The sequence below is a fragment of the Callorhinus ursinus genome, unplaced genomic scaffold (assembly GCF_003265705.2).
Source record: "Callorhinus ursinus isolate GAN/ISIS: 27379988/994484 unplaced genomic scaffold, GSC_fseal_2.0 scaffold2, whole genome shotgun sequence".
Lineage (NCBI taxonomy): Eukaryota > Metazoa > Chordata > Mammalia > Carnivora > Otariidae > Callorhinus > Callorhinus ursinus.
The window spans coordinates 37,948,179-37,974,575 of NW_027397064.1; the positions used below are offsets into that span (position 1 = coordinate 37,948,179).

The 26,397-nt window shown below is 36.0% G+C and overlaps 1 long non-coding RNA gene across 2 annotated transcripts; it reads right to left on the bottom strand.

The window, feature by feature from the left end:
• Positions 1 to 6,879: 6,879 nt before the first annotated feature.
• LOC112835725 (uncharacterized) lies at positions 6,880 to 9,615 on the bottom strand. Of its 2 annotated transcripts, XR_003211311.2 has the most exons (4): positions 9,566 to 9,615; positions 9,122 to 9,262; positions 8,179 to 8,263; positions 6,880 to 7,220 (listed from the first exon to the last, which is right to left on the bottom strand). It is a non-coding gene; the product is annotated as an uncharacterized lncRNA (long non-coding RNA). The 2 variants fall into 2 exon arrangements; XR_012381754.1 differs by lacking the exon at positions 9,122 to 9,262 and having other exon boundaries at positions 9,566 to 9,612.
• Positions 9,616 to 26,397: the final 16,782 nt, after the last annotated feature.

Here is a 26,397-nt window from a genome sequence, read left to right on the forward strand (position 1 = left end):
ATACATTATATATATTTGTATATATAATGTATGTATATATGCATTATATGTATATATGTATGTAATATATGTATATACATATACATACAAAATATACTTTTAACCCTCCAAATATATATATGTATATATATGTATATTTTTTCATGATAGTTTATAGTAAATCTATTTAATGACATTTCTTGTGCTGTATGAACATAGAAAGCTTAATTTTTTTTAAGTGTCAAATTCCATCAACTGATCACAAATAAAAAATTATACTAGTTGAAGAAGTCTACATGATATCTACATTAGCAGTGTGATAGTACAAATATCTTCATTGATGCATCCCTTTAGAAGCCATGTATTGAGATGATAGATAGGAACCTGGATAGAAGGAACTTGGATCCCTAAGTCATCAGGTAAAGAAGAGTCCCACCCCAAGACTCACTGGACTTGGCATGAGCAATAAATAAACATTAGTTATTACTCAATGAGATTTTCGGGTTTGTTAACCACAATAAAGTCTAGCCCAATATGACTAAATAAAAATGGACAAGGCTCTGGGTAAACAGAAGGGAAACATCTACCCTGAAAATTCTCCACCATAGGATTGTCTTTATAAGGGCTTGGGATTCAAATTAATATAATAGTATTGTTCAGAAAACCCCTAGCTGAGAAATTAACTTAAGGTTGTCCCCAGCTGATAGCACTCCATGGATGTATCATCAAAATAGGACTGACAAGGTACAAATTGATAAAACACACTAAATATGTGCCCCTAAATAAAAAATGTACAACTAAAACATGAGAGGAAACAAGACACTACAGACAAAAACTATCAGATAACAAAAACAAATTATATTCCCAAGACTTCAGATACTGGAATTATAAGACCTAAAATATAAATAAATAAATATTTTTTAAATTTTTGAAAGAGCAAAAGATTGAATCAAAAAATTCAGAAAAATAATATACTCTTGGAAACAAGTAGACAAATTTTAAAGTGAAGCAAATACAAAAACTGAGTTAAAAAATCTTGAATATGTAGAAATAGCAAGTTGAATATATCTGAAAAGATTATTCATAAGCAGAAAAATAGATGTAAATAAATTGCTAAGGAAGACAGAAGAAGAAAAAGAAATAAAAGAGAGGTTAAGAGACACAGAGGATAGATTGAGGTTGAACATATTTTAATTGGAATTCCAAAAGACAGTGAACAGATAGGAAAGAAGCAGATTTAAAAGACATAATGGCTGAAAATTTTCCTGAAATTGATGACAAGCATACATCCTCAAATTCAGGAAACATAACTCCCAAATAGGATAAATAAAAGAAAACCACATTTAGACAAATCATAATGAAAATATAGAGCACCAAAGACTAGAAGATTTTAAAGCAACCAGAGAGAAGGAATGGCGATTAGACTGACTTCGTTTGGTTAAGTATAAATGACAGTATTTTGGGCGCCTGGGTGGCTCAGTTGGTTAAGCGACTGCCTTCGGCTCAGGTCATGATCCTGGAGTCCCGGGATCGAGTCCCGCATCGGGCTCCCTGCTCAGCAGGGAGTCTGCTTCTCCCTCTGACCCTCTTCCTTCTCATGCTTTCTATCTCTCATTCTCTCTCTCAAATAAATAAATAAAATCTTTAAAAAAAAAATTAAAAAAAAAATAAATAAATGACAGTATTTTGTGAATAACCACTTATAAACATAGATGAAAGGCAAGAATGGTTTACCACTACAAAATTTATTAATTCAATTCACTGCATTAACAGATGGAAAAAAATGAGTGGTAATCTTATAAGAGTATGTTAAAATGGAGCGCTTCTCTGTTTTGTTGAAACCACAATAGGAACCACAATAGGAACAACACAGTAGGTCCCGTATAATTGCACATTTAAGAATTTGAGGGACAAACATAGGAAACTAGTTTGGTGATGCTTTGCTTATCACCTGATATGAGGATATGCAAGGGGTAGTGAAAGTGTTGATCAGCTGGTTGGAGAGATTGGTCATTATTGGCATAAGTCGTAGCTATGGACCCAAGGCAGCAGAGAATAGAAAAGTTGGGCTGAATTAGGGGTGGGTGAAACTTCTACTGCCATGTCTTTTTTTTCAAAGATGCAATCAGCATAAAACTTGCATGAATGGGACTTTATGCAAAAAAGAATTTCCTGGAGAGGGAGACAAGCAGAAAAAAGAATTCCTGAAAATATAGAAACTGAGAATCAGTCAAAAATGTCACAATGAAGATGATATAACCTTTAACACAGGAATTGGGGTGGGAAGTTCCTGGGAGAAAAGCATTTGAATATCCCAGAAATGCTTTCCAGAAAGAAAAATGGCAGCTTTGAATGTCTAAGTCCAGAAATTTCTTTTTTTTTAAATTTTATTATGTTATGTTAATCACCATACATTACATCATTAGTTTTTGATGTAGTGTTCCATGATTCATTGCTTGCGTATAACACCCAGTGCTCCATTCAATATGTGCCCTCTTTAATACCCATCACCAGGCTAACCCATCCCCCCACCCCCCTCCCCTCTAGAACCCTCAGTTTGTTTCTCAGAGTCCATAGTCCAGTACTGGAGTAGGAGAGTACCAGGCACTTAAATCTGTTCTGTTTTTTTCCCCCATTCCCTTCCCCTAGACCTGACTCTGGAGGGTCCATAATAGCTAGTGAGCAGTTAGATGAGGCAGGGTTCTGAGGAAAGAAGTTGACCATGCTTCTTGTTCTACTTCAAGCTTCCAGTCTGGTACAAAGCCTAGCTGGGAAGTGGGAACAGGATGTGGGCTGGGAAAGCTCATATATGACATTAACCCCACATGGATAATTTAGCTACTAAAATGACACTATTTCCGGGCTTAAAAGCGATTTTATATTAGGAATGACAGGAAGCACCGCATGATCTGCGTTATATTTTATCCAAGATCATAAAAAAAAAAAAAAAAAAAACAGGGGCGCCTGGGTGGCTCAGTCGTTAAGCATCTGCCTTTGGCTCAGGTCCATGATTCCAGGTCCTGGGGTCGAGCCCCGCATCGGGCTCCCTGCTCCGCGGGAAGCCTGCTTCTCTCTCTCCCATTCCCACTGCTTGTATTCCCTGTCTCGCTGTGTCTCTCTCTGTCAAATAAATAAATAAAATCTTAAAAAAAATAAAACAAAACTAGGGCATGAAATAGGTATGAAGGGGAGTGGGGGGGAATGAAAACAAAGTGTGTTCTGCTTACATTCTATTGAGTTCTCCTCTTTCTAGTCAATAGTTATAATTTCAATAGATGCAAAGTTTTCTATAAAATTAAGCACCCACTCATAGCAAACTGTAAATAGAAGGACATTTTCTCAACCTGAAAACGAGTATCTACCAGTTACACAAAGGAACATTCATAATTAATGATGAACTTAAAAATATTCCTCTCAAAATTAGGGAAAAGGAAAGACTGGGGTGCTCTCTGCCATTGATCATTTAATATTGGACAGGAGGTAGTCCTAATGCACCTAGTAAAATTTTATTTTATTTCATTTTATTTATTTATTTGTTTATTTTTAAGGATTTTATTTATTTATTTGACAGAGAGAGCACAAGCAGGGGGAGCAGAGAGGGGGAGGGAGAAGCAGGCTTCCTGCTGAGCAGGAAGCCCGATCTGGGTCTGATCTCAGGACCCTGACATCATGACCGAAGCCGAAGGCAGACAATCTAATGAGCCATCCAGTTGCTCCATTAATTTTAAAGTATAATGATTCAAATTAAAAATGAAACTGTTATTATTTGAAGGTAATGATGGTTTCTATAGGAAATGTTAGAAAAATATACAAATTATTATAATTAATAAGAGTTCAGCAAGTTTTCAGATATAAGATTAATATACAGAAGTCAATTATATTCCTATTACCAGCAACAGACAGAAAATGTAATTTTAAAAAGATACCATTTATAATAGCAACAAAAAAGTAATGGGGTACCTAGGAAAAAATATTTTTTAAAAGGTACATGAGGGGCGCCTGGGTGGCTCAGTTGTTAAGCGTCTGCCTTCGGCTCAGGTCATGATCCCAGGGTCCTGGGATCGAGCGAACCCCACATCGGGCTCCCTGCTCAGCGAGAAGCCTGTTTCTCCCTTTCCCTCTCCCCCTGCTTGTGTTCCCTCTCTCACTGTGTCTCTCTCTGTCAAATAAATAAATAAAATCTTAAAAAAAAAATAAAAGGTACATGGTCTTCATGGAGAAAATTATTAAGATGTATTAAAAGACAATAAAGAAGTCCTAAATAGAGATAAATATAATACCCATAAAGAGTAAGACTTGATATCAAAGGGTGCCAACTCTTCCAATTAATCGACAGGTATCTTGAAAAGCCAACTGAAATTACAACATAGTTTTTCATGGAAATTAATAAACTAGTTTGAAATTTTTATATGGAAGGAAAAAAAGCCAAGGAGAGCCATGAAAATTTTAAAGGAATAGAAGGTGGTGATAAAGGAGTAGAAGGCAGGGAGTAGAAAAAGTTCTTTTCTTATAAGAAAATCAAGTTTTTTTATGAAGCTGTAACAGATTAATGTGTCATGATGGTAGACAAGTAGATTGATAGAATTCAGGAACAGTCTTACTAATATCTGAAAATTTGATAAATATCAGAGGTATCATTGCAGATCACCATAAAAGGATAGACCATTCAATAAATGATAGGCTTTCTATATGGAAGAAATAAAATAAAATTGAATTTCCATGTAAAATATCAAGTAGGTTAAGGACCAAAATATAGTAAACAAATATTTTATAGGTGAATAACTTTGTGATCTCAAAGAATTACAAAAAGAGTGATTTGAAGGGACACATGTGCCCCAAAGTTTATAGCAGCAATGTCCGCAATATCCAAACTGTGGAAAAAGCCCAGATGTCCATGGATGGATGAATGGATAAAGAAGATGTGGTGTGTAATATATGTATATATATATATGTTATATATATAAGAATATTACTCAGCCATCAAAAATAATTAAAGCTTGCCATTTGCAGTGATATGGATGGAACTAGAGGGTATTATGGTAAACGAAGTCAGTCAGAGAAGACAAATATCTCATGTGGAGTTTAAGAAACAAAACAGATGAACATAGGGGAAGGGAAGGGAAAATAAAATAAGATGAAAACAGGGAGGCAAACCATAAGAGACTTGTAACTTTAGGAAACAAACGGAGGGTTGCTGGAGGGGAGGTGGGTGGGGGGATAATTGGGCAAAAGGCATGAAGGAGGGCACGTGATGCAGTGAGCACTGGGTGTTACATGCAACTGATGAATCACTAAATTCTACCCTGAAATTAATAATACACTATGTGTTAACTAACTTGAATTTAAATAAATCAAAAAAGGAAAAAACCCACAAAAAAACCCCATAAATCATGAATAATATTAAGATTTCCTGAATTTGGCACATTCAAAACAAAAATATCTGTTCATCAAGAGATACCATTAAAAGTGAAGAGATACCACAGATTGGGAGAAAATACTTGAAAAGCACTTAAAAATAGTATAAGATTAGAGTCTGTAATATATACAGAATATTAACAAATCAATAAAAGAACCCATGAGAATGGACAAAATATATAAATAAATGATTCAAGCAAGAAATCCAAATAGCCAATAAACATAGGGAAAAAGTGCTCAGTGTTAAGGAAATAGAAATTAAAATCACAATAAAATATCATTTTACATGAAGATTTAAGAAATTAAGGACCCTGGCAATACCTCGATCAGTGGGAATTATTATGCCGTTCTTTTTGGGAGCTTAAACTAATGAGAGTACATTGGAAAGCAATTTGATATTATTTTGTAAAGTTTAAAAATGCACAAATTCTATGGAACAATGAATCCATAACTTGTTAACTTACCTGAGAATCTCGAGCACATAGTAAACTGTCCTGACCCACATGTACACTAAGCCATCACAAAAATATGTACAGCAGCATTTTTTTTTTAAACAACTGATTCCAGGAAGAACGAATACATCAGTTGTGACATGTCAGCATGACAGAATCTTCTACAGCAGGGAAAACTATTTCACTAGACCTATACCAATATTACAGATGAACTGTAGAAACAAAATTCTGGCTGAACACTGTACATTCAATAATATTACCTACATTAATGATACCACTTAAATTAGAATCAGGAGACATAGAGAATTTAACAAAATAAATTGTTAACAGCGACAAACTTATATCTAGTTAACGAAGTGATTAAAAAGTGAAAAAGGGGACTCTGGAATCAGAGAGTAGTAAATGCAGAGAGCAGCGACTTTGCCTGGGGCTGTAGGAATAAAACGGAAGCTCAGACTGGAGAAAAGGGCCTAATTAATTGGTGCTGTTGTTTGCAAACCAGGAAGGACCCTGTGAAGTTGGGACCCACACCTCTAAGGTGGGGGACATCTATGGCCAGTGCCTGGCTCCTGACGAGGCAGCAAAAAGGCTGGTTCAGGGACTGCTACTGATGGAAGACACTGCTGCTGCTGCTGGGGTGAAGATGAGTTGCCAAGCTCTAAGGGTCACAGCAACAGGGAGCAAACCAGAAGAAGCAAGTCACTTTTTTCTTCAACCTTCCAGACTCCCTCTGGTACCTCTATTGGCAGAGCCCAGCAGGAAACCAGCTGCTGAAGCAGAAATGTTGTCTGCAGTGTCCCTGCCCCAGCATCATAGAGCAGAGTATAGAACACAGGTGTGAAGCAGAGACAGTTGTTGAATAACCAGTACGCTATTTGTTTTAAGTTTAAAACCTGCCAAACAATATTATATGTTTAATATATGCATAGTAAACCTATAAAGAAATGCATGGGAACAGAAAACACAAAATTCAAAATAGAGGCTACCTCTCATGGCTACGTAGAGAAACGTGATCTGAAAGAGGCAGAGCTCGTCTGTTTTTCAAGTTTTATTTTCAAGCTGGGATGGTACATTCGTTAAGTATCGACTATCTTATCCTTAGGCATTTTGGGTGTTTGAAATGTTTCATTAAAACCTAGCCAAAGGATGCAGTCCTTTTGTAGAAGGAAGAAATTGAGAGAAGTATACACACTTAAATCCAAAGAACTGTGAGACCTCCGTCTTGCCTCATGGTGAGTGTTTTGTTTACATGGTAAGCTCAAGATAAAAGTTGCTACATCATGACAACAACTGGAATATGGATTCAGGTCGAGTGAGTGTTTTGACGTGGTACTAAATGGCAGGTTTCCAGTCTCCTCCAGATGACACTTGCTCCTGGGAAGAAGGACAAATCGTCCATGAAGTCCCCATCTGCTTGTCTGAGAAACATCTGTGAGGATGTGGACTCTCCTAATTTAGGTGGCCATAATGCACCTACTAGTGAAATTATCCCTCCTTAGTAATAACATCTACTGGCAAAAGAAAGCTTTGAAAAGACATTTGTTTGAGGCTGTTTAAAAATGGAACCTTAAAACTCACATTGAAATTTTTTATTCAGTGTTTGTAACTTTTATCTGACATTATACAGATTTATTTTGACAACCTGTTTAGTTGTTGACAAGCCTGTTTTGCTTTCTTATAAGTGTATTTTAAAGTTTTATGTTGAACATATTTGGTATAAATCTCATAATGATGCAAAAACAAACATCGGGAAAACTGAATGCATCTTCAAAATATATTTACCTTCCTATGGCTGCTTTGAATGTGAGCACTAATAAAATGTTTAAAAATGCTTTCATTAGAAATCAGTTCAGATTTCTGGAACAAAAATTGCTTGAGCAACTATATCTAATATATTCTATTCGGTGACCAAACCTTGGGAAACAGATACCTCCCCACATTCCTCAATTACCAAGAAAGGATAATTATATCTCCCAAATAACTCGCCTCCATCCACCCCTCTCCATTCCCACTGCCAATAACAATAAAATACCGCCATCCTCTCTCTCTTCTACTACTACCTCAGCCTCACCGCTGACAGTGTCTGGTATATCATGGGTTCTTTAAAATAGTGGTTTGAATGCATGGATGAATTTTGAATGTCTCAAAATTATTAATGCCAAAAGTGTTGAGGGATGGGATCAGGTGGGTAGAGGCACATGGAAAGAACAGGAAAGGAGCAGGAGGTATGTGAAGTGGTGGTGGAAACGTTCTCGTGTTACACTGATTTCAGAAAGTCTTTGATGTTTTCGTAGTGTAGAATTATGGATAAGTTTTTCCAAAATATACATACCATAAAGATAAATTTTCCACAACTATTTTCAAATTGTAAAGGTGACTGGGATGTCTCAAATCTTAAGTGGAACTTTGTTGGAAAGCTGTAAAAAAATACAAATATAAGTAAGTCCCTCAATTCACGAGTCGCCAGATCAAGTTATCAAAGTTCTTAAAAGAAACTTTCCGACATTTTATTCTTATTTATTTTATTCATTTACTTTTAGCTTTCCATTTACATAATATCATGTCAGTCACACAGCCCATATTTAATAAATGTTGCTGATTCAAGTGTCATTTGCTAACATTTACGCAGACACTGACTTAGATATTTTTGTTCAAAAACTTATTTTGTTATCCTTACCCATGATAACTGCTTAAAAATTTTGAAGTTAACTTTTATATTTATGGGTGATGTATCCTTCCTTAATGAAATAGTATTTGATTCAGCGATCATGCTTGGATTGTAAGTATTTACTGGAATCCAATAATTTAAGAACTTGGTAATTGGTACAAGTAATGATTATCACTAGCAAATTTGCATTATAAAAACCTCTGGTGACATTGGATAGTGGTTTTATATCTGTTGGTTCATGTCTAATCAAGACTAGAGACCATCTAATCATAAAATTTAGAGTAAGACTATTTCAATTTTTTTCTTAAAATTATTTAACCAAGCTAAACCTATAGGATTTTTGTTAAAGACAGTATTTTGGTGCCCAGCCAAAATATTAACATATTATCAATTTTCTAAATATCATATAATCTTAACATATTATCAGTTTTCTAAATAGTTCCAGTACAGATTTTTAGACTTGTAGAATACACTTAGCAAATACGTATTGTCATCCTTTTGACTTCCCTATATCTTCAAAGTACTGATGCTCGTGGTTCTTTCAGTAGTGGAGGGAGAGAAGAGTAAAATCACAATCTACAATATGAAATTACTGTCAGACACTTACCGGAATCCTAGATCTGCCATTGAGTAGCTATAAAAACCCAAATAAAGCACTTAACTTCCCAGAGCTTCAGTTTCCTCTTCTGCATGAGAATAACAGTATTTGATACTTATCTCAGAGGAATAGATAAGATATACCTGAAATCTGGGTAAAATGCAAAGCACCGTTTGACTTTAATTAACATTTGATATCTTATGTAAAGATCCAAAAAAGGTGTGTGTGTGGGGGAAGCATTAAACCAACAAAGGAGAAATGTACTTTATGCTGGACATCATTAGTAGTTCCAAAATGGGTCTCCCCAGCTCCTAGCCCAAAACTCAGCACATGTTCAATGAATATCTGTATAATTAATTAGCTAATTAATTAAACAGAAGAAATAATAGTGACTATATACTAGTAACAAGGAAACACCTAAGAATGGAACAACATTGGAAGAGAAGAAAGCACCTTGTGGAGTATGCTCAGATTCCAGGAAATCCTTCCCTGTTCTAACTACATCAATGGTTCTATAGAATAGCAAAGCATAGAAAATGAGAGGGCCTCCATTGTGAGGTACAATACTATGGATGAGTTCAGGGCTAAGGCATTCCAGGTTCTTTAAGGGCGGAGTGACCTGCAAGAGAATGTAGTGGGCACTCCTAGGCTGACTGCCTGAATCACTACTGTTTTCCTCTCCTCAGGGGAAGTGTGCCCTGGGAAGGGTGGGTGTTTAACATATCTACTAAGAGGCTCAGTGTGTAGCCACAGATAATTGACCAGGGGTGACCACCAGACTCCAAGCTACCTGATCAAATTCTCTCTCCCGGGAGTTTGTAGTTTTTTACCAAGTCACAGAAATGAGGTGTCAATAGAACTAGACTGTATTATCTATCTCTTGCAGTAAAGCGAAGATCTACAAATTCTGCTTTAGAGATGCTATTGGATTTTTGTTAAAGACAGTATTTTGGTGCACAGCCAAATTATTCCTGGTTGTTCAAATCTTCTTAGGATTCTGTGGGATAGGTCAATATCCTCCTAATAAATTTCCCCTTATGCCTGAGCTAAGGGATTTAAAAAAAGATTTTTTTCTTTTTATTTAAAATCAAATAATTAACATATAGAGTATTATTAGTTTCAGAGGTAGAGTTTAGTGATTCATCAGTTGCATATAACACCCAGGGCTCATTACATCACATGCCCTCCTTAATGTCCATCACCCAGCCACCCCATCTCCTACCCCCTCCACTCCAGCAACCCTCAGTTGGTTTCCTGAGATTAAGAGTCTCTTAATGGTTTGCCCTCTCTGGTTTTGTCTTATTTTCATTTTCCCTCCCTTCCCCTATGTTCATCTATTTTGTTTCTTAAATTCCACATATGAGGAAGTCATATGATGTTTGTCTTTCTCCAACTGACTTACTTCGCTTGGCATAATAAAAAAAGATTTTTTTTAAAAGATTTTATTTATTTTAGAAAGAGAGAGAAAGAGCATGAGCAGGCAGAGGAGCAGAGGGAGAGGGAGAGGGAGAAAATCTCCAGCTGACTCCATCCTGAGCACCAACACAGGGCTGGATACCCCGACCCTGAGATCATGACCTGAGCCAAATGAGAGCCAGACGCTTAACTGACTGAGCCACCCAGGTGCCCCTAATTTATTTATTTGACAGAGAGAGACAGTGAGAGAGGGAACACAAGCAAGGGGAGTGTGAGAGGGAGAAGCAGGCCTCCCGCTGAGCAGGGAGCCCCACGCGGGGCCCAATCCCAGGACCCTGGGATCACGACCTGAGCTGAAGGCAGACACTTAACGACTGAGCCACCCAGGTGCCCCCCAAAAAAGATTTTTAAAATAACGATAGGTACGCTTTCTGACGGAGCTCTGTCATACAATCTGCTACTTACCAGATCCAAGTTTAGTTGTTAAGTTACAAATGCTGCCAAACTGTGATCCTGGGGAGAACCACAACTCCATAAAGAAGAGGTCCTACAAATGAGAAAGGAAGACTGTTGTTGATTAGACCATTGATAAAAGAGAAAAAGGAATTAAAACCTAAAGTGGATGAGGAGGGAAATAATAGGCACAGTGTCATTACATAAAATAAAAAAGGAAATCTTTTATTTTAGGGAAAATGTCTCATCTTTAATGAAGAAAGTAGGCTTACATTTAAAGAGGGGTAAAATGTAAACAAGAATTTAACAATGCATTTCCTTAGCCTGGGGACATGTAGTCCATATATACATTCCTTGGACATCTAATGTGTGGGCAAGCAAGTAGACCCTTGAAACTTCAAATTTCCTCCCAATTTATGTTTATGAAGTTATATAAATTTTTTCTTTCAGGAGACTTTTAAATATGGAGCATATAGCCTAACCCAAAAGTTTTCTAATTAGTAGTTCAGAATGACAAACCTTGTCATAATTATCAAAAGTCTTATAATCATGAAATCACACACTGAAGACCATCAAAAGACACACATGATAGGCAAGCCATGTTTATTCATCACCGAATGATTTATATGGATTAATTCCATAATAAAAATCAGGAAATTAAAAATTTTAACTGAATTTAAGCACAATCCTCCAGGGAAATGCATAGCTAGAGGAAGAAACATTTTAAAACAGTTTCTAAAAATAAGGTTAAGTAGCTAATATCATTAATATTCTAAAGCAGTCCTCTGAGACTAAGCATAGACAAATCATTGATTTTTACATTTATCTTTCTTGGGACTTCTGTAGTCACTTCAAGGTGTCTTCATGTAATCCACTCATACCAGAGAATGTTCTCAAGGATATTCTAAATAATTAACCTTCTCACACTGGAGTTCAAGTGTCTCTCTGTGATAAAGCACTTGAACACCTCAAAAGCATAATTATAGGTATACCCTTGAGAGTTGGGATATATCAAGTTCTCGAAACGAGGGTGGATATTAAAACTGATATAGCAGCAATTAGTTATTGTGAATTTTCTTCATTACCCAGCCTGGTGGATTGTGTCGGTGAAATAGAATTCTGCCTAAAGGAGTCCACGAAATTTCTGATCACCGCTCTCAATCCTCAGCATCGAATTTATTATAGTATCTCAAAGGCAAAGCCATCAAAACTGATTTGACTTCTTTTTTCTTTTCTCCCACTGTTGAATCAGTTATGTTATGAACATAAGGGCACATCTAATAAAGTGGACTTCTTTTTTATAGATAAATAAGAAATTATTTTTGAAGAGAAAATGCATCAATTAAAAATAGTAAAAAGGAATCCTTGCAGAATGGAATCACCTAACTAGGCAACTAAGAAATGTATGTAGGTTTCATAAGTCTTAAAAATCGTGGTTTTAGGGCACCTGGGTGGCTCAGATGGTTAAGCATCTGCCTTCGGCTCAGGTCATGATCCCAGGGTCCTCGGATCGAGTCCCGCATCGGGCTCCCTGCTTCTTGGGAGCCTGCTTCTCTCTCTCTCTCTCCCTCTCTCTCTCCTTCTCTCATGAATAAATAAATAAAATCTTTTAAAAAAATTGTGGTTTTAAATGTATGAAATAAGCAATTTTGAGTATTTGGCATTGTGTCAGATACCGAACAGGTCTATAAACCTTTCATAAAAAGCTACTCTGGTGTTGATCTAACATACACATTCACCACCAATATCTTAGTATATAGCTTCTAAAATGCAAAATGAAGGTTTTTCTATATTTTATGAATACATAAGAAAGTAGGCTTACATTTAAGAATCAGAATACTTTTCTAAAATCTCATTCTGCTAGAGTCATTAAAATCATTTCAGTAGAAGTCAAGACTATCCTATAAGAGTGATAATTTTAATATCCTAGTGTATGACAGATAATTTTTTTATTTTTTATTTAATTTTTTAAATTTTTAAAATTTTTTTGAAGATTTTGTTTATTTATTTGACAGAGAGAGACACAGCGAGAGAGGGAACACAAGCAGGGTGAGTGGGAGAGGGAGAAGCAAGCTTCCTGCAGAGCAGGGAGCCCAATGCAGGGCATGATCCCAGAGATCATGACCTGAGCCGAAGGCAGACGCTTAACGACTGAGCCACCCAGGCGCCACCCAGATAATTTTTTTTTAAATGATATATTTGGTTCAAAGCTTTTTGGAAGAGGGATTCTTCATAAACAATATACTCTACTTAAGGTTTTCTTATTACATTTGAATTTTTTGATTCTAGCAGGTTGATTGTAATACTCCCATTTATGGTGTACATAAGCTTGTGTGTGTATGTGTGTGTGTGTGTCTTGATAAAGATCATTTAATATTATAGAATGTAACTGTTTCCTCAGAATCCTTTCAGTGGCTTTTCATATACTGCTAAATTATATGAAAAGTCTTTGCCATGCGTACAAAATCCTATACAGGGTAGGTCTCCATTATCACTTTGACCTCATCTCCCACCTTATGGCACCAATTATCCCTACTCAGCTCTTTTCTCCTAATTCTGGCTCCTTTGTTTGCTCCGGAGTCTTTGCTCATTCTTCCCCACTTCTTGGCATACTTTTGACTAAGATATGACTTACTCTCTTACTTCCTTCAAATCCTTGTCTCAGTGTCATCATTGACAAGAATTTGTCTCAATGTCAATTACCATTATACACAAACATACACACATACACACTCCTCTAGTCTATTTTACTTATCCTACCTTTGTATGCTGTTTGTTTGTTTTTATAGTGCCCCTGACACATTTGTATGCCTATTTTATGTCTTCCATCTATAGAAGGTATGTTTTACTAGGGAGAAATTGTATTTTTTCAATTGTTGTATAACCAATGCCTAATGCAGTGTCTGGCACTCAGTAGTTGTTAAATTGTTGTTGTTGTTGTTGTTTTGTTTGATAAATAAATGGATGAATAAATGAAGGAAATCAATTTTTTAATAAAAGATTTATTTATTTATTTTAGAGAGGGAGAGCAAGCCATGAGTGGGAGGGGCAGAGGGAGAAGGAGAGAGAATCTCAAGCAAACTCTGCTCTGAGCATGGAGCGTGATGCAGGGCTTGATTTCACAACCCTGAGATCAGGACCTGAGCTTACCAACTGAGTCACCCAGGCTCCCCAAATGAAATCAATTTTTAAAATCAAACACAAATATTGTTTTTTGTGCTTGGTGTTAATGACATAAAAATCTGCTTTATTTTTTCTTAAAAGTCTTCAATTCACCTATAATTATTTTTTTTACCATAGCTTTTGTTTATAACTCTAATAAGGTAATAATACCAGTCTGTAAAACACAAAAACCATGCCCGTACATGGTAACTAATTTAAATATCAACACATAGACCACAACAAGAAACAAGAACTTCGGAAATCATTTCATAGGCTATAGTTACTCTCCCTAGTGACTCCTCTCCTTCCAAACCATAACAGAAAGGAAAGAAGGAAAGGAGGAAGAAGGAAGGAAGGAAGGAAGGAAGGAAGGAAATTACATGAACTTTTAAACTGGACTTGTAGTTTAAAGGCTAACATTTTTCCGATCCCTACGTCTGTCTACAGTCTCTGGTTTGTATCACTCAATCTTAGATTCAAAAAGCAATTCAGTGAATATGCAGTCTTTCAGTATGTGATCCTTATAAAGGAAGGCAATAGTCACTAGTTATGGGAAATCCAGCCACTCTGCAATGACTGAACACGGTAATCAATTCCTTTACAGGAATGTGATCTTGTATAAGAAATATTACTCTTCAATATGCACAAAATTTAGTTTATATTTCTAATAGTTTTCTTAGTCATTTGATTTTTACTTATTTGTTTCAGTACTTCCAATAATATCATATGTCACTGTCATGTATGATAAAATGGAATCTAAATAAAACACATGCTCTAATTATATTCCTTGCAAACTTGTACTTTACTTAAGGTCTATTACATAACAAAACTTTAACACCTAATGGCATGTTATATAATAAAACTTCAGCACGTAAAGTTTGTCTTCCAATGGACATCTGAGAATCTGTATTGGTAGATAAAATAGGGAGGGAGGGATACAGGATGATATCACCAAAACTGATGATCAAGAGATAGACCTAGTGTGTGGTATCTAGACAGCTGATGTGGTATCTAGACACCCAAGAGTGGGCATTAAGAGAACAACATTATCTGTAATTGGACCCAAGTCACCAAATATCCCAATATGGTTTATTATTTCTAGAAAATGGGTACATGACTTAATAGAGTAATAAGTAAACAATTGTTAGTTGTAATAAAGGCCATGAAAAGGGGTTGTTGCTGAGAAAACGAGCAGAATGAGAATGGGAATGAGGACCTATTTCAGGGTGTATGATCAGGTATGGCCTCTCTGAAAAGGTGATGTGTAGACTGAGACCAGAAAGATTCAGTGGAGTCAATCGTAAGAGATACAGGGGCAAGAGCTGTCCAGGCAGAGAAAAAATATGGGCAAAGTTCCTTAGCCTGGGAAGAACTTAGCATATCTGTAGAAGTAATAGTAGCTCAGAATATCAGGAGCACAGTGAGCAAGAAGGAAACAGGGCAAGGCAGGCAGAGATTTGTCATTCAGTCCTCCTTACACTATGACAAGGCATTTGGGCATGATTCTGAGTCCAAAAGAACACCATGAATTGTTAAAAGCAGAAGGCCATGAACAAATTTATGTTTTAGGAGTGTCATTCTGACTGCGTATGGAGAACTGATTGGAGAGGACCAAAAGTACATGGGTGGCTGCTACAGTACTCCCCCCGGGGAGAGGGTATTGGTCACCATGAAGGGATGTTACTTTGCAAAGTTTAAGAAAGATGGCTGCATGGAGACATATATGGGAGGAAGAATTGATACGCTGAGTTGATAGATTCGATATGAGGTGTGTAAAAGATCAAAGTTGCTAAGCATAAAGGAAATGCTTAAAATGTGCTACATATATGAAGATATGATGGGGTCTCTCAGCATTTACTAAGCTTTTTCGAGGCATCATACTATATTCTTTAGATGTATTTTCTCATTTAATTTTTATAATAAGTCTTTAAGTTCTTAGATATGAAAATAGGCTCAGAGAAATTGGTACATAGCTCTATCAGTAAGTAAGCTAGTAAGTCATAGAGTTTGGATTTATACCCATCTTAATCCAGAGCCCATACTTGTAATTGCTACATTATACTATTGAATTTTTTTTAGTATAAAATTACCTTTCAAGACTTTAGATTAAACATGGCAGATCAAGCAATTTTTTTTGCTGCCTTCCCAAACCACATTAATGTGACATCAAATAATTTTTAAAAAGACAAACTCTCAAAGGCCCAGATAAAGGGAGAATTGATGGTCGCAATATTGAGTTGTCAACAAAATTTGAGGAAACTGAAAGCAGATGGTCCAGTTGCTAGTGTCTTGGCAGACAGGAGGAAGTGGAAACGTAATTTCTTACAGAGGAGACAACATAAAGCAAAAGGATTTGTATTTCTAGAGAACTACAAAGACTCAAGATATCTTTACACTGGAAAAAAAAAAGATATCTTTACACTGGAGAACAGCGATCAGTTAAAGTCTATATAGGAAGTGGTTAGGCTCTCAGGTTTCCTACCTAGTAAAAGTGTTTTAGGTATTTAATCTTCTTGACCTTGCCAGGAGGTTTATATTTAGGGGATACGAAGCCCAAAGTGTTGCATAATCAAGGACATGAAAATCTCTGAAAGTGGAGGGGAGGCACTATTTAGAGAGTGATGGTAAACAATGGTGAAACCATAACTCCTGCACTTACTCAACTACCAGAATGCCATCAGCCACTCTACACATCCATGAAGAAGTCAAAGGATTGGTCCAATTAAGATTTTGTAGTGCAGTCTCCCAAATAAGCAAGTGGGGTTTGATCTGATCATCCAGTGAGGAATACCCATGGGCAGCCCATTCCCTTCACCTCTAACCTTATGCATATGTAAAAACTCCAAAGGACTGGGAATCAGAATAGATTGAAAATTAGATTATCACTGGGCTTCATAGAAGCCACTAGAAGCTAGAAGACAAATAAGAAAATGTTTCTGAATATCTGAACAAAAATTATTTTCAGTCTTGAATTCTATACTCTCCTGAACTCTCAAGTAAGTATAAGAGATAATAAAGATGGATTACATGCTACATTTGACAATGCTGAGATGACATTTATTTCTGTGGAAAGTTTGGGGCCAAATTATTGCTAGGTACATATAAAAAAATAAGTAGAAAGCAATGACTAAATTAATAGAAAAAAGTTCAACAGGAAAGGAATTGATTTACTGGAATCAATAATGGTGATATAATCAGAAATGCTATTTAGCCAAACTAATAGATTTTATTATATAAATATATAATCAGGCTGGGCAAGAAAGTGTTTTATCATGCATTTGGCACTTGCTTTTGTGAGATACAAGTCGTTGAGAAGTGCAGATAGTTTGGGAGTGTGTCTGATGAAATTTTGAAGTCCCAAATTGTTACAAAGTTGTATGTAAGCAGTTTAAGAAATTTGTTTATTACTGTAATTTTGCTCTGCACAGAACAGTTCTATCTGGACATATAAGAAGTTTGAGTTAACACTGTTAAAACAGAAATAAGCTCCAAGCTAGCCATCACTCCGATAGCAAGTTCAGGATCTCAGACTTAACTAAGAAAAATATTTTATTATTATTTTTAAAAGATTTATTTATTTATTTTAGAAATAGAGAGCTAGAGTGAGCATGCAAGTGGGGGTAGGGGCAGAGGGAGAGGGAGAGAGAGAATCTCAAGTGGACTCCACCTTAAGCACACAGCCTGATATAGGCTTGATCTCACAACTCTGAAATCATGACATGACGCAAAATCAAGAGTCAGACGCTTAACCGACTGAGCCACCCAGGCAGTCCAAGAAAAATATTTTAAAACATCATGAGAATAAAGCTTATTTGAAAAACAATAAACTTATGCTATAAATTATTTTTAGGCTTCAAGTTAGGTTGAGTGTAACATAAACAAAAAACCGATGAAAGCAGAAAACTCAGTTAATGCCAGAGTTGAGTATTTGGTCACCTTAACTTAACATCTGGTCACCAGTGATACCTCTTTCCCACTCTGCAAATGCCTAGATTAGCTTTTGAGGTATATGGAAGAGACTGCAGATACGAAAATTTTATTATTTATTAGTTTGGGAATCCATAGAAGACAGGTAATCAAAACTTATCACATATGTTCATTGCATATAGGTAAATAGTATATTTATAGTCAACAAGAAGGAAAGAAATTCAAGTAAACAGAGAACTATTCTTTTATTAATGTAGTTAGGGTAAAAGACTTGAATGACACATTTCTTTTTCTATTTCAGAGAAAAGTTTTAGAGAAACTGAAACTTGAAAACATTATTTCTTTTTGATTCTTTTATATCTATCAATCATTAATTATTTATGCTCCAGATAGATTGGTGGTGAATGTGCAATTAAAAGATAAATGTTTGTATATTTTGTTATACAGAAATATAACGGGTGAAAATAAGGTGAATGATAATAGCTGCTTTTTATTGCCACTATTGAATATACCTATTTAATTCAGTGTAACCGGTATTTGTTGAGCTCCTACTATATGTGGGATGCTGTACTGGATGTTATTAGAGATGCAGAGATGAATATGTAATGTTGAGGGATAGAACACAGGAGAAAACTGTGATACACAAGTGACTGTAATTGAAGGCACAATGTTAGAGAGACGCAATGTGCTACATACTGTAGGGCACATAGATTTCTGAGCTGTACTCCTATGGTTTTTGATTCAGTAAGTCTTGAGGTGGGACCCAAGAATTTGCATTTCTAACAAGTTCTCAGATGATGCTGATGTTGCTGAACCATGAACCACAGGTGAAACATCAAATTTGGTTTTCAGGGTCATGAATATCTTTTCTGAGGTGTTATTTGAAGAGTGTCCAACATAATTTAATGGTTAGAATTCCTTGGCTTCAAGCCAGCCACATGATTCTGCTTATTTTCTTAAAAATAGTTGCTATTAAAACCAGGATGATTTACAGAAATGAAGGAAATGTTGAAAAGATAACTTTCAAAAGACAGGAACCAGAATAGTTCACCTATCTAAAAATCAGGAATCAATGAGCCATGATTTCATGAAGTTTTCCTAGTGATGTCTGATATCCAACAAATTTTAATCCTGGTGTAATTCTAAGAGTAGAACATCTCTCCAGCCTAGCTTGGAGCACTCAGGGTCTCCCTAGCTAGGGTAAGACAAGGCAGAGATCAACAGCCTTTCAAGATTCTGCCCTGGGGGGTAAAAGTAGCTCTGCAAAGTACATTTAGGATGCCATGAATAGAAAAAGGGGGAATATATGCCAGATAAATAGTGGATGTCATTAAAATAGGTCATATTTTAATAGGCAAACCAGTAGAGGATATGTTACTTCTAGACAAAGAGAATTATAGGCATGAAGGAGAGAGTAAGAACAGAATGTTTGGGATGTATGGAATAGTCTTTTTTTTTTGAAGTATAAAGAACAATTTTTTAAGTAGTGGGAAATAAGGAAAGCACATGTAGGTTGGGGATACTTGTGAACGGTGTTGAATTCAGGGAATTGATTTCTCCCACTATATCTCTCTTACTGAGATGCCCACCCACCCCGTTTAACAGCCTTTTCTTCCTCTATTGATTTTAGGTTCTGAGATTCTTTATTTAAATTTCACTCTTATCAGGTTCTCCATTCTCTTGCTCTGTTCTTGTTGGAGAAGGTCATCATTATGACCAAACTGCTGTTTGACCTGGAGGCTAGATCATGCAATCAGAGGCTCCTCACCCCTCATCCTAGCCTTGAAATGCACTTGCTGCCCACCATTCTCACAGTGGGAGCCGTATCAAGGATGGAGCCTTGAGAATATCTGGATGGTACACATGACTAAACCCAGTTAAAGCCTCTATCTAAACTTAATTATAAGAGTCTGGCTGGTGGCATGGAACCTACTCATCTTGCTGCCACCAAAGACAGGCCTTGTGTGTAAGTTCCCTTGCTAATTAAACCTGCCACCTACCCATCTGCAGTGGCCTACCTCTTTCTTGGTCTTGCCCTGCCCTCTAAGTTTAGGGGCCAGTTTCAGATTTTACTTGGGATACTTCTAAGGTCAAGACCCAACAATTAATGGGGCATTTTTTAGCAGGTCAGTGGGAGATGTTCAGAAAGCAGGAATGTGATTCTTTCAGGGAGGAAATGCAAGGCAGGAACCAACTTGGAGACTATTCCCAGATTCAGAAATCAGGTGAAAGATCTTAACTTAGGGCATTAACAACTGAAAGGGGAAAAAAAGGAAGATACATGCTTTTAAGATAGAATCTACAGGATGGATTGGCTGTGGGGTTGAAAGAAGAGGAGGCATTAAACCTGGAGCCTCTCTTAGAGAGTGGTTCAGTGGCTTAAGTACCTTTAACCCCATCATTTTAGGAGCTTATGATTGCCATGTCTGCCAGAAGACATCTGGAGCTCTGGAGTTCTTACTGGGAAATAGTCCATTCTCAGTTTTCTAATGTTTTTATGGTTATGGAAATATTTGTTGTCTCAGCATTTAATTGTGGTTTTAAAGGTGCTAGTATTTTGTTAATGATTTTTTCTTATTTATTTGTTTGGTTACGCTTCCTTGATCATTAATAAAAATGTACATTTCATTTTAGGCTAAAATATTATAAGCAAAGACAGTCTTTGCATGTAATTATATACATTGGTACCAAGTACAAATACATATGAGAGTATTTTTGTCAAATTTGCATAGAGGTATTATTAAAACACGAGGCTAATTGATTTATTTTGCATAATTATGGAATAGAATTTGTCTTAAGTGACCATTTTATGACACACTTTTGGATTTTTAAGAAGTATTTTCTAACATGTAAGTGTGATATGCACCCTTTTATTGTAGAAGTATGTGCCTGAGAACACTGAATTAATATATTTTGTTTAATCTAGTGAAAAAAAGGCACTTGCTCTTGAGATTATATTTGGACCCAGACTATATATAACATTGTTGTTAAATTATTTATTTCAGAGAACAGATTTTAATGTTAGAATGAAGGCAGATTAAGCAGATATTCCCAAATGTCTCAGGTATATTTGAGGATCTAAAACCAAAGCACAGGAGCTGACGTTTATCATACTGTTTTTAGGTTACAGAAATGTTAGGGCTGATAATATTAACTGTTGTATCAAGTCACTTAACCTTTCTGTACTGCTTTTGTTATCTGTGATACAGTAATGTGCCTGTAATACATGAAGAAGTCAAAACAAAGAAACAAGAAACTTCTGCATGAGCTAACATTCATTATAATTGTAATTAGATTTACAGTTTTTGAGGTAAAATCCTCAGTCACAAGAGTATTCTGCTGTGAAACTAAAATTCTGTGCTTAAAAAATATTAGCAGAATATTGCTACCGGCATTTGTTTTTTCAGGAAAAGCAAAAACCAATGAAGGAAAAGTCTCCTGAAAGCCAGCTGCTCGTGATATGGGTTTATAAAGTAGTCAGTTCCTATTTCTTAGTTACAAATCAAGGGCAAGCTTTCGAAAGAAGTGCAAAAAACTCAAGGAGCTGATACATCAGAGTTTAATCAAGTCTTTGATGCAGCATTTCTTTGAAGCTTTATGGAAGTTATTTCATCTCAGTATGATTTGTTTTTCTCTAATTCTAAACTGAGATAGATGTAGCTTATGTTGGTGTTCTACCTGTTCTCAGTCCGGTTGTACTAAGCAGGGTGCAGTGAAAGTTGTCCTTTAGGGAAAACCTGGAAAAGACTCTCTGCATCCTTCCTGCCTATTAGTTGCTGTCTCTGGACCAGGTATTTCATTTCTCTGTGCTTCAGTTTCCTGACTTACATGATTTGAGATTATCTATCTCAAGGCTTTGTTGTAAAAAGGAAATAATAAAGATTGAGTACAGTGCTTGTAAAATAATAAGTGGTACATTAGAATTCACATGTGGAAATTTAGACAATGGGGAATGCACATCAAAAACTAGGCATTGGTTTGCTAATTCCCTGGAGTTTTACCCTAATGTAATTAATAATAATAACCCGGGCAATGGGCGTGCTCTAAATTCATTATCTAATCTAATTCTCAAAGCGATTCTTTGACACTGATATGGTATCTTTACTTCATTAATAAATAAACTGATTTGAGACACTAAATATTTGTCCAAACTCACTGCATTAAATGGTGGGATTGGGCTTCAAATTCATGTACTCTTAGAGATCTAGGGAATAAGTATTGTGCTATGCAAAATCTAAGAAATCTAAGAAAATCTAAGAAAAATTACCAGGGAAAATGAGTGAGGTTCGTCAGATGATAGATAAAATGAGTTAGTAAATGGAACAACTATTTGTGTGCTACTATTTCTCTTGAGTGTGAGGCTGCAGTCTTTGTCTTTCTGATCCTTTCTTCAAGAGCTTCCTCAAATTGGAGGTGGTTTTGAAAATACATTTTGTGAGCACATCATTCTTAGCAAAACACTTAATTTTCATTTCCAGGTATGAAGACTCAAAACTATCAAGTAATCCTCCTGCATCTGTCAGAAGCTAATAAGTAATAAACGAGTTCATTTTTACTTCTCTGAAAAATATGTCCCCCCCAAGAATGGAATGCATGTTACTTGAAAAGTAGTTTTCATGGAATTTTACCAGTCTTCATGTTATCATTTGAATCCCATCATCTGGCTGCACCTTCAAGATCACAAGACTTGAAACAGTGAAAGGGACTTCTTCTGTATTAGGAAGAAAAAATGAGCTGCCTTTATCACCTTCAGCAGGCAACTGAGTTAAACTGACACTGATGATCATTTCTATTCTAGGAAGAGTCTAAATGCCTACCTAAGTATACTTGTTACTCAGAAACATGGCAGATTAAAACAATAAAATCCACACATTTACATGGCACAAAGAAGCAATTATGGAAAATCATTTCAAACTCCCTTTTTCCCTTAAATTTTATTCTAATTTTCCTCTAATTTTAACCACCAATTTAACTTTTGTCACAAGAATATTGTTTTATCTATTTTCTTTTCCTTTTTGTTATAAGGAATATACATTGCTATATACAATCTGTTGGGAGTGGAAGGAACTAGAATAGTTTGGACAAGGCGGTAAATCTGGGCAAAAAACTGTAACTGGTGAATAGGAGGTTGTCCTGAATCAATTAATCCCATAAGTAGTTTTGGGGCATCAACCATGTGCTAGTTACAATTGTAGGTGCTAGGGACCCAAGAATAAAAGTGTGGTACCTGTGTTTATGGATTTCATAATCTAGCAATTATAAACAACTGATTATAAAGTAAGGTGGTAAGTGATAAAATGGGAGTGGGGATAAAGAAGGACATGGGCACCTGGGTGGCTCAGTTGGTTAAGCGACTGCCTTCGGCTCAGGTCATGATCCTGGAGTCCCAGGATCGAGTCCCGCATCGGGCTCCCTGCTCAGGGGGGGAGTCAGCTTCTCCCTCTGACCCTCTTCCCTCTCGTGCTCTCTGGCTCTTATTCTCTCTCTCTCAAATAAATAAATAAAATCTTTTTTTTTTAAAAAAAGGACAAGAACAATTGCCATGTACTATTTAGTGCTGGTCACTGTGCTGTGTCCTAATATATGTTATTTAATTCATTAAGTTAGACTTAAGAGAAAACAAGGAGTTGAGGATGTTTAGTTCTATGACTAGAACTCAAATCTCTCATCTTCTAAAGCATTTGCTTTTTATACCATAGCAGTGTTTACGAAACACTTCTGACTATAACAAACAACTGGAGAATTTCTTAAAATACAGATTTATAGCCCTAGGACCAGAGGTACTGAATCAGACACTTAGGACAGGGGCTAGAGAATCTGCATTTTTAACAAGTACGTGTCAAGGTTTTGTTTTCCTTTTAAAAAATTATTTATTTTTAATCAAGGAAGTTTTAGAAGCTCTAATTACCAGCCTGCTACATTCTATGTTTATTATGAAGGATAAAGAGATCATACCTGGATGAAGAAGAGAGGAATGTACATGAATGCTTTGGAAAATATATATATATATTTTTTTATGTTTGACCTTGATAGGAATTTGCTATTTGGCAAAGGGAGAACTTCTGGTAATGACTTGATTCAGAGTAGTATTTTACAGCTTGCTGTTGGTAAAGGTAAAACAGATTTCCTGTCTCTCTGGGTTACCTGCTCTTTAATTCACCATGATATGTCATGGATAGACAGATGGTAGATAGATGGATAGATACATACTAGGTAGATAGATGCACACATACATACACACTTACACATTCAACATAATTTCTCATGATTAGCAATGTGTATATAGATGGATATATATAGATGTATATTTTTCAAAACCATATCTAAAACTTGAACAGGATATAGCGAATGTGGATAAATATACTTTAATACAAAAATAGGTAAATTAAAATATTTCTTTTAAGTAGCAAATATCACACATTCATTTCTTTATAGAAGTTTATTTATTATCTGTTTAAAAAATATAGTAAATGACTATAGGAAGTTTGAACATTGGGAACTTATCTGTATTCTACTTATATTCATATATATTCATATATCTATATGTGTATAACTATAGTCCTATCACCTTAATATAAAAATGAAATCTGAAGTATTTTCTCTATCTTTATATGTATATATTTACATTTACATTTACATGGTTTTTTTTGTATCCTGCTGTTAAAAATTATTATTTTTTTCTTTGTCAACTAATAAACACAGAGTGAAAGCCATCAAACAGTCCCAGTAGGCTTAAAATGAGACACAGCTTTATTTTTCAACCATTCCCCATATCACAAGACCAGCTTCTCAGAGACAACCACTTTCTGCTCTTGTAGCTGCTTCTTTTGATACTTGCTGCTATATTTCCAAATAATAGGCTTACATTTCTGTGGTGGATGCTGTGATATGCTGTGCAGGTCCCCCTTCTTAAATAAAGGATTTGTTACTCAGATGTTGCATATGCCACTGGCAGATAGCCCTCAGTCAGCAGCCTTTTCCAGGAATTGCCTCAGTTAAGTGAGCTGCCTCCCCTAAGATCACAACCCCTTCCTTGGTTAGTCTGCATCCCCTGATTAGTCTACAGGGTGGGGCCAGGAGGATAGATGGATATAAAGGTCTCGTTCTCTCCACTCCCTCATCTCTAACCCAGGACTGTTCCAAAGGATCATGCTACCTCCAGACTGCTCTGAATGGTCATCCCATCTACAGAGCAGAGTCAGCTGAGATGTTTGTAAGTGCATTGCTGCTTAATTTTTCCCTTTGCCCAATCCTCTTCTCGTTCTTCCTTTCTATAGATATTAAGCCCGAGAGTGATCCTTAATGAGCTGCTACAAGCTAATTTCCATCTCTTAGCTTCCCAGGGAACTCAACCTCCATTGCTACTGATTTATTTCTATGTTTAAGAAATTATATACTGACTTGTGGCTATGATTCAGAGATATTTATTTCTTACATCATAGAAACTGCCTACCCTATGTTCTTAATTACTTTTATTCTCACAAAATTGCAATATTAGAATTCTTTTTTTTTAAGATTTTATTTATTTGAGAGAGAGAGTGCACATGTGAGAGAGAGGGCACGGGCAGGGGGGAGGGGCAGAAGGAGAGGGAGGGAGAGAGCTCAGGGAGCCCAACACGGGACTGGATCCCAGGACGCTGGAATCATGACTTGAGCCATAGGCAGACACTTAACGGACTGAGCCACCCACGCACCCTATATTAGAATTTTCAATTAAAGATTAGGATATATATTATTGTAACTAGGAAAGTATTGCTCACAGTTTAGTCAAGCAGTATATTATAATTGATTTTTTAAATCATACAACTTTAAGAGTTAATAATTGCCTAACATTTTCATTTATTTTTCTAATTCTTCTCAAATAAACTCAGAGATCTGTAATCATTCAATAGTATTTTCTAAAAGGCCAAACACATCACATGATTGGTCTTTTCCCTTTTAGAACACTTCAATCCAAAACACCCTACTGTTTGGACCAACTTTTTGCTGTCCAGGCCTGTTGCATGTTTATTATTCTGGGGTTTCTCTTCATTATCATCTACATTTATAGGATCCCACATCTCCCTTTTTGTTTACATATGCATTTTGTTGGAGCTACATCCTTCAGTAGCTTTCCTAGGAATAAGTGAAAGGGAGCTATTTTTTCTGTCTATCCCTTTATTATCTTTTCTTTATCTTTTGTGCTCTGCATTTCTGTGATCATAAGTATTGGTCTAGATTTTTTAAATTTATATTTATTATGCTAGACAATTGATTTAGGAGATATTTTTTTCTTTTTTCTGTTGTTTTCATACATAATTTCTTGTTTTCTACTTTATGTCTTATTA